The sequence below is a fragment of the Mobula birostris genome, chromosome 15 (genome assembly GCF_030028105.1).
Source record: "Mobula birostris isolate sMobBir1 chromosome 15, sMobBir1.hap1, whole genome shotgun sequence".
In the NCBI taxonomy this organism is placed as follows: Eukaryota; Metazoa; Chordata; class Chondrichthyes; order Myliobatiformes; family Myliobatidae; genus Mobula; species Mobula birostris.
Window position 1 is genome coordinate 84,802,958 of NC_092384.1, and position 8,684 is coordinate 84,811,641.

The window sequence follows — 8,684 nt, forward strand, 5'->3', positions numbered from 1 at the left end:
ACAGGCTGGTGATGGGGTGGTATGTACATCGAGGACGATAGACAGGCTGGTGATGGGGTGGATTGTACATTGAGGACGATAAGACAGGCTGGTGACGGGGTGGATTGTACATCGAGGACGATAGGCAGGCTGGTGACGGGGTGGTATGTACATCGAGGACGATAAACAGGCTGGTGATGGGGTGGATTGTACATCGAGGACGATAGACAGGCTGGTGATGGGGTGGTATGTACATCGACGACGATAGACAGGTTGGTGATGGGGTGGTATGTACATCGAGGACGATAGGCTGGTGATGGGGTGGAATGTATAATAAGGACGATAGACAGGCTGGTGATGGGTAGGATTGAACATCGAGGACGATAGACAGGCTGGTGATGGGGTGGATTGAACATCGAGGACGATAGACAGGTTGGTGATGGGGTGGTATGTACATCGAGGACGATAGACAGGCTGGTGATGGGGTGGAATGTATAATAAGGACGATAGACAGGCTGGTGATGGGTTGGATTGAACATCGAGGACGATAGACAGGCTGGTGATGGGATGGAATGTACATCGAGGACGATAGACAGGCTGGTGATGGGGTGGATTGAACATCGAGGACGATAGACAGGCTGGTGATGGGGTGGTACGTAAATCGAGGACGATAGGCAGGCTGGTGATGGGATGGAATGTACATCGAGGACGATAGATAGGCTGGTGATGGGTTGGATTGTACATCGAGTACGATAGACAGGCTGGTGATGGGTTGGATTGTACATCGAGTACGATAGACAAGCTGGTGATGGGGTGGTATGTGCATCGTGGACGATATACAGCCTGGTGATGGGGTGGATTGTATATCGAGGACGATAGACAGGCTGGTGATGGGATGGAATGGACATCGAGGACGAGAGACAGGCTGGTGAAGGGGTGAATTGTACATCGACGATGATAAACAGGCTGGTGATGGTGTGGTATGGACATCGAGGCCGATAGACAGGCTGGTAATGGGGTGGTATGTACATCGAGGACGATAGACAGGCTCGTGATGTGGTGGTATGTACATCAAGGACGATAGGCTCGTGATGGGGTGGTATGTACATCGAGGACGATAGACAGGCTGGTGATGGGGAGGTATGTAAATCGAGGACGATAGACAGGCTGGTGATGGAGTGGATTGTACATCGAGGACGATAGACAGGCTGGTGATGGGGTAGACTGTAGATCGAGGACGAATCACAGGCTGTTGATGGCGTGGATTGTACATCCAGGACGATAGAAAGGCTGGTGGTGGGGTGGATTGTACATCGAGGACGATAGACAGGCTGGTGATGGGGTGGTATGTAAATTGAGGACGACACACAGGCGGGTGATGGGGTGGATTGTACATCGAGGACGAATGACAGGCTGGTGATGGCGTGGATTGTACATCGAGGACGATAGACAGGCTGTTGGTGGGGTGGATTGTATATCGGGGACGATAAACAGGCTGGTGATGGGGTGGTATGTACATCGAGTGCGATAGACAGGCTGGTGATGGGGTGGTATGTACATCGAGGACGATAGACAGGCTGGTGAGTGGGTGGATTGTACATTGAGGACGAATGTCAGGCTGCTGATGGGGTGGATTGTACATAGAGGACGAATGACAGGCTGCTGATGGGGTGGATTGAACATCAAGGATGATAGACAGGCTGGTGATGGCATGGATTGTACATAGAGGACTATTGAGAGCCTGGTGATGGGGTGGATTGTACATCGAGGACGATAGACAGGCTGGTGATGGCATGGAATGGACATCGAGGACGAGAGACAGGCTGGTGATGGAGTGGATTGTACATCGAGGATGATAGACAGGCTGGTGATGAGGTGGATTGTACATTGAGGACGATAGACAGGCTGGTGATGGGGTGGATTGTACATCGAGGACGATAGGTTCGTGATGGGGTGGATTGTACATCGGGGACGATAGGCAGGTGATGGGGTGGTATGTACATCGAGGATGATAGACAGGCTGGTGAAGGGGTGAATTGTACATCGAGGACGATAAACAGGCTGGTGATGGGGTGGTATGTACATCGAAGACGATAGATAGGCCGGTGATGGGGTGTTACGTACATAGAGGACGATAGACAGGCTGGTAATGGGGTGGTATGTACATCGAGGACGATGGACAGGCTCGTGATGGGGTGGTATGTTCATCGAGGACGACAGACAGGCTGGTGATGGGGTGGTATGTACATCGAGGACGATACACAGGCTGGTGATGGAGTGGATTGTACATTGAGGACGATAGACAGGTTGGTGATGGAGTGGATTGTACATCGAGGACGATAGACAGGCTGGTGATGGGGTGGATTGTACATCGAGGACTATAGACAGCCTGGTGATGAGGTGGATTGTACATCGAGGACGATAGACAGGCTGGTGATGGGGTGGAATGTACATCGAGGACGATAGACAGGCTGGTGATGGGGTGGATTGTATATCGAGGACGATAGACAGGCTCGTGATGGGGTGGATTGTACATCGAGGACGATAGACAGGCTGGTGATGGGATTAATGTACATCGAGGACGATAGGCTGGTGACGGGGTGGATTGTACATCGAGGATGATAGACAGGCTGGTGATGGGGTGGATTCTACATCGAGGACGAATGACAGGCTGTTGGTGGGGTGGATTGTATATCGGGGACGATAAACAGGCTGGTGATGGGGTGGTATGTACATCGAGTGCGATAGACAGGCTGGTGATGGGGTGGTATGTACATCGAGGACGATAGACAGGCTGGTGAGTGGGTGGATTGTACATTGAGGACGAATGTCAGGCTGCTGATGGGGTGGATTGTACATAGAGGACGAATGACAGGCTGCTGATGGGGTGGATTGAACATCAAGGATGATAGACAGGCTGGTGATGGCATGGATTGTACATAGAGGACTATTGAGAGCCTGGTGATGGGGTGGATTGTACATCGAGGACGATAGACAGGCTGGTGATGGCATGGAATGGACATCGAGGACGAGAGACAGGCTGGTGATGGAGTGGATTGTACATCGAGGATGATAGACAGGCTGGTGATGAGGTGGATTGTACATTGAGGACGATAGACAGGCTGGTGATGGGGTGGATTGTACATCGAGGACGATAGGTTCGTGATGGGGTGGATTGTACATCGGGGACGATAGGCAGGTGATGGGGTGGTATGTACATCGAGGATGATAGACAGGCTGGTGAAGGGGTGAATTGTACATCGAGGACGATAAACAGGCTGGTGATGGGGTGGTATGTACATCGAAGACGATAGATAGGCCGGTGATGGGGTGTTACGTACATAGAGGACGATAGACAGGCTGGTAATGGGGTGGTATGTACATCGAGGACGATGGACAGGCTCGTGATGGGGTGGTATGTTCATCGAGGACGACAGACAGGCTGGTGATGGGGTGGCATGTACATCGAGGACGATACACAGGCTGGTGATGGAGTGGATTGTACATCGAGGACGATAGACAGGTTGGTGATGGAGTGGATTGTACATCGAGGACGATAGACAGGCTGGTGATGGGGTGGATTGTACATCGAGGACTATAGACAGCCTGGTGATGAGGTGGATTGTACATCGAGGACGATAGACAGGCTGGTGATGGGGTGGAATGTACATCGAGGACGATAGACAGGCTGGTGATGGGGTGGATTGTATATCGAGGACGATAGACAGGCTCGTGATGGGGTGGATTGTACATCGAGGACGATAGACAGGCTGGTGATGGGATTAATGTACTTCGAGGACGATAGGCTGGTGACGGGGTGGATTGTACATCGAGGATGATAGACAGGCTGGTGATGGGGTGGATTCTACATCGAGGACGAATGACAGGCTGCTGATGGCGTGGATTGTACATAGAGGACTATAGACAGCTTGGTGATGGGGTGGATTGTACATCGAGGACGAGAGACAGGCTGGTGATGGGGTGGATTGTAAATCATGCATGATAGACAGGCTGGTGATGGGGTGCAAAGTACATTGAGGATGATAGACAGGCTGGTGAAGGGGTGGAATGTATAAAAAGGACAGTAGACAGGCTGGTGATGGTGTGGATTGTAGATCGAGGGCGATAGTCAGGCTGGTGATGGGGCGAATTGTACATCGAGGACGATAGACAGGCTGGTGATGGGGTGTTATGTACATTGAGGACGATAGACAGGCTGGTGATGGAGTGGATTGTACATCGAGGGCGATAGTCAGGCTGGTGATGGGGCGAATTGTACATCGAGGACGATAGACAGGCTGGTGATGGAGTGGATTGTACATCGAGGGCGATAGTCAGGCTGGTGATGGGGCGAATTGTACATCGAGGACGATAGACAGGCTGGTGATGGCGTGTTATGTACATCAAGGTCGACAGGCTGGTGATTGGGTGGATTGTACATCGAGGATATAAACAGGCTGGTGATGGGGTGGTATGTACATTGAGGACGATAGACAGGCTGGTGATGGAGTGGATTGTACAACGACGATAGACAGGCTGGTGATGGGGTGGATTGTACATCGAGGACGATAGACAGGCTGGTGTGTGGGTGGATTATACATCGAGGACGAGACAGGCTGCTGATGGGGTGGTATGTACATCGAGGATGATAGACAGGCTGGTGATGGGGTGGATTGTACATCGAGGAAGAATGACAGGCTGCTGATGGCGTGGATTGTACATAGAGGACTATAGACAGCCTGGTGATGGGGTGGATTGTATATCGAGGACTATAGACAGGCTGGTGATGGGATGGAATGGACATCGAGGACGAGAGACAGGCTGGTGAAGGGGTGAATTGTACATCGACGATGATAAACAGGCTGGTGATGGTGTGGTATGGACATCGAGGCCGATAGACAGGCTGGTAATGGAGTGGTATGTACATCGAGGACGATAGACAGGCTCGTGATGTGGTGGTATGTACATTGAGGACGATAGGCTCGTGATGGGGTGGTATGTACATCGAGGACGATAGACAGGCTGGTGATGGGGTGGTATGTAAATCGAGGACGATAGACAGGCTGGTGATGGAGTGGATTGTACATCGAGGACGATAGACAGGCTGGTGATGGGGTGGATTGTAGATCGAGGACGACAGACAGGCTTATAATGGGGTGGAATGTATAATAAGGACGGTAGACAGGCTGGTGATGGGGTAGATTGTAGATCGAGGACGAATCACAGGCTGTTGATGGCGTGGATTGTACATCCAGGACGATAGAAAGGCTGGTGGTGGGGTGGATTGTACATCGAGGACGGTAGACAGGCTGGTGATGGGGTGGTATGTAAATTGAGGACGATACACAGGCGGGTGATGGGGTGGATTGTACATCGAGGACGAATGACAGGCTGGTGATGGCGTGGATTGTACATCGAGGACGATAGACAGGCTGTTGGTGGGGTGGATTGTATATCGGGGACAATAAACAGGCTGGTGATGGGGTGGTATGTACATCGAGGGCAATAGACAGGCTGGTGATGGGGTGGTATGTACATCGAGGATGATAGGCTCGTGATGGGGTGGTATGTTCATCGAGGACGATAGACAGGCTGGTGATGGGGTGGATTGTACATCGAGGACGATAGACAGGCTGGTGATGGGGTGGTATGTACATCGAGGACGATAGACAGGTTGGTGATGGGTTGGATTGAACATCGAGGACGATAGACTGGCTGGTGATGGGGTGGAATGTACATCGAGGACGATAGACAGGCTGGTGATGGGTTGGATTGTACATCGAGTACGATAGACAAGCTGGTGATGGGGTGGTATGTGCATCGTGGACGATATACAGGCTGGTGATGAGGTGGATTGTACATCGAGGATGATAGACAGGCTGGTGATGGGGTGGTATGTACATCGAGGACGATAGACAGGCTGGTGATGGGGTGGATTGTACATTGAGGACGATAAGACAGGCTGGTGACGGGGTGGATTGTACATCGAGGACGATAGACAGGCTGGTGACGGGGTGGTATGTACATCGAGGACGATAGACAGGCTGGTGATGGGGTGGATTGTACATCGAGTACGATAGACAAGCTGGTGATGGGGTGGTATGTGCATCGTGGACGATAAGACAGGCTGGTGATGGGGTGGATTGTAGATCGAGTACGATAAGACAGGCTGGTGATGGGGTGGATTGTACATCGAGGACGATAGACAGGCTGGTGATGGGGTGGATTGTACATCGAGGACGATAGACAGGCTGGTGCTGGGGTGGTATGTACATCGAGGACGATAGACAGGTTGGTGATGGGGTGGTATGTACATCGAGGACGATAGACAGGCTGGTGTTGGGGTGGAATGTACATCGAGGACGATAGACAGGCTGGTGATGGGTTGGATTGTACATCGAGTACGATAGACAAGCTGGTGATGGGGTGGTATGTGCATCGTGGACGATATACAGGCTGGTGATGAGGTGGATTGTACATCGAGGATGATAGACAGGCTGGTGATGGGGTGGTATGTACATCGAGGACGATAGACAGGCTGGTGATGGGGTGGATTGTACATTGAGGACGATAAGACAGGCTGGTGACGGGGTGGATTGTACATCGAGGACGATAGACAGGCTGGTGACGGGGTGGTATGTACATCGAGGACGATAGACAGGCTGGTGATGGGGTGGATTGTACATCGAGTACGATAGACAAGCTGGTGATGGGGTGGTATGTGCATCGTGGACGATAAGACAGGCTGGTGATGGGGTGGATTGTACATCGAGTACGATAAGACAGGCTGGTGATGGGGTGGATTGTACATCGAGGACGATAGACAGGCTGGTGATGGGGTGGATTGTACATCGAGGACGATAGACAGGCTGGTGCTGGGGTGGTATGTACATCGAGGACGATAGACAGGTTGGTGATGGGGTGGTATGTACATCGAGGACGATAGACAGGCTGGTGTTGGGGTGGAATGTATAATAAGGACGGTAGACAGGCTGGTGATGGGGTAGACTGTAGATCGAGGACGAATCACAGGCTGTTGATGGCGTGGATTGTACATCCAGGACGATAGAAAGGCTGGTGGTGGGGTGGATTGTACATCGAGGACGATAGACAGGCTGGTGATGGGGTGGTATGTAAATTGAGGACGACACACAGGCGGGTGATGGGGTGGATTGTACATCGAGGACGAATGACAGGCTGGTGATGGCGTGGATTGTACATCGAGGACGATAGACAGGCTGTTGGTGGGGTGGATTGTATATCGGGGACGATAAACAGGCTGGTGATGGGGTGGTATGTACATCGAGTGCGATAGACAGGCTGGTGATGGGGTGGTATGTACATCGAGGACGATAGACAGGCTGGTGAGTGGGTGGATTGTACATTGAGGACGAATGTCAGGCTGCTGATGGGGTGGATTGTACATAGAGGACGAATGACAGGCTGCTGATGGGGTGGATTGAACATCAAGGATGATAGACAGGCTGGTGATGGCATGGATTGTACATAGAGGACTATTGAGAGCCTGGTGATGGGGTGGATTGTACATCGAGGACGATAGACAGGCTGGTGATGGCATGGAATGGACATCGAGGACGAGAGACAGGCTGGTGATGGAGTGGATTGTACATCGAGGATGATAGACAGGCTGGTGATGAGGTGGATTGTACATTGAGGACGATAGACAGGCTGGTGATGGGGTGGATTGTACATCGAGGACGATAGGTTCGTGATGGGGTGGATTGTACATCGGGGACGATAGGCAGGTGATGGGGTGGTATGTACATCGAGGATGATAGACAGGCTGGTGAAGGGGTGAATTGTACATCGAGGACGATAAACAGGCTGGTGATGGGGTGGTATGTACATCGAAGACGATAGATAGGCCGGTGATGGGGTGTTACGTACATAGAGGACGATAGACAGGCTGGTAATGGGGTGGTATGTACATCGAGGACGATGGACAGGCTCGTGATGGGGTGGTATGTTCATCGAGGACGACAGACAGGCTGGTGATGGGGTGGTATGTACATCGAGGACGATACACAGGCTGGTGATGGAGTGGATTGTACATTGAGGACGATAGACAGGTTGGTGATGGAGTGGATTGTACATCGAGGACGATAGACAGGCTGGTGATGGGGTGGATTGTACATCGAGGACTATAGACAGCCTGGTGATGAGGTGGATTGTACATCGAGGACGATAGACAGGCTGGTGATGGGGTGGAATGTACATCGAGGACGATAGACAGGCTGGTGATGGGGTGGATTGTATATCGAGGACGATAGACAGGCTCGTGATGGGGTGGATTGTACATCGAGGACGATAGACAGGCTGGTGATGGGATTAATGTACATCGAGGACGATAGGCTGGTGACGGGGTGGATTGTACATCGAGGATGATAGACAGGCTGGTGATGGGGTGGATTCTACATCGAGGACGAATGACAGGCTGTTGGTGGGGTGGATTGTATATCGGGGACGATAAACAGGCTGGTGATGGGGTGGTATGTACATCGAGTGCGATAGACAGGCTGGTGATGGGGTGGTATGTACATCGAGGACGATAGACAGGCTGGTGAGTGGGTGGATTGTACATTGAGGACGAATGTCAGGCTGCTGATGGGGTGGATTGTACATAGAGGACGAATGACAGGCTGCTGATGGGGTGGATTGAACATCAAGGATGATAGACAGGCTGG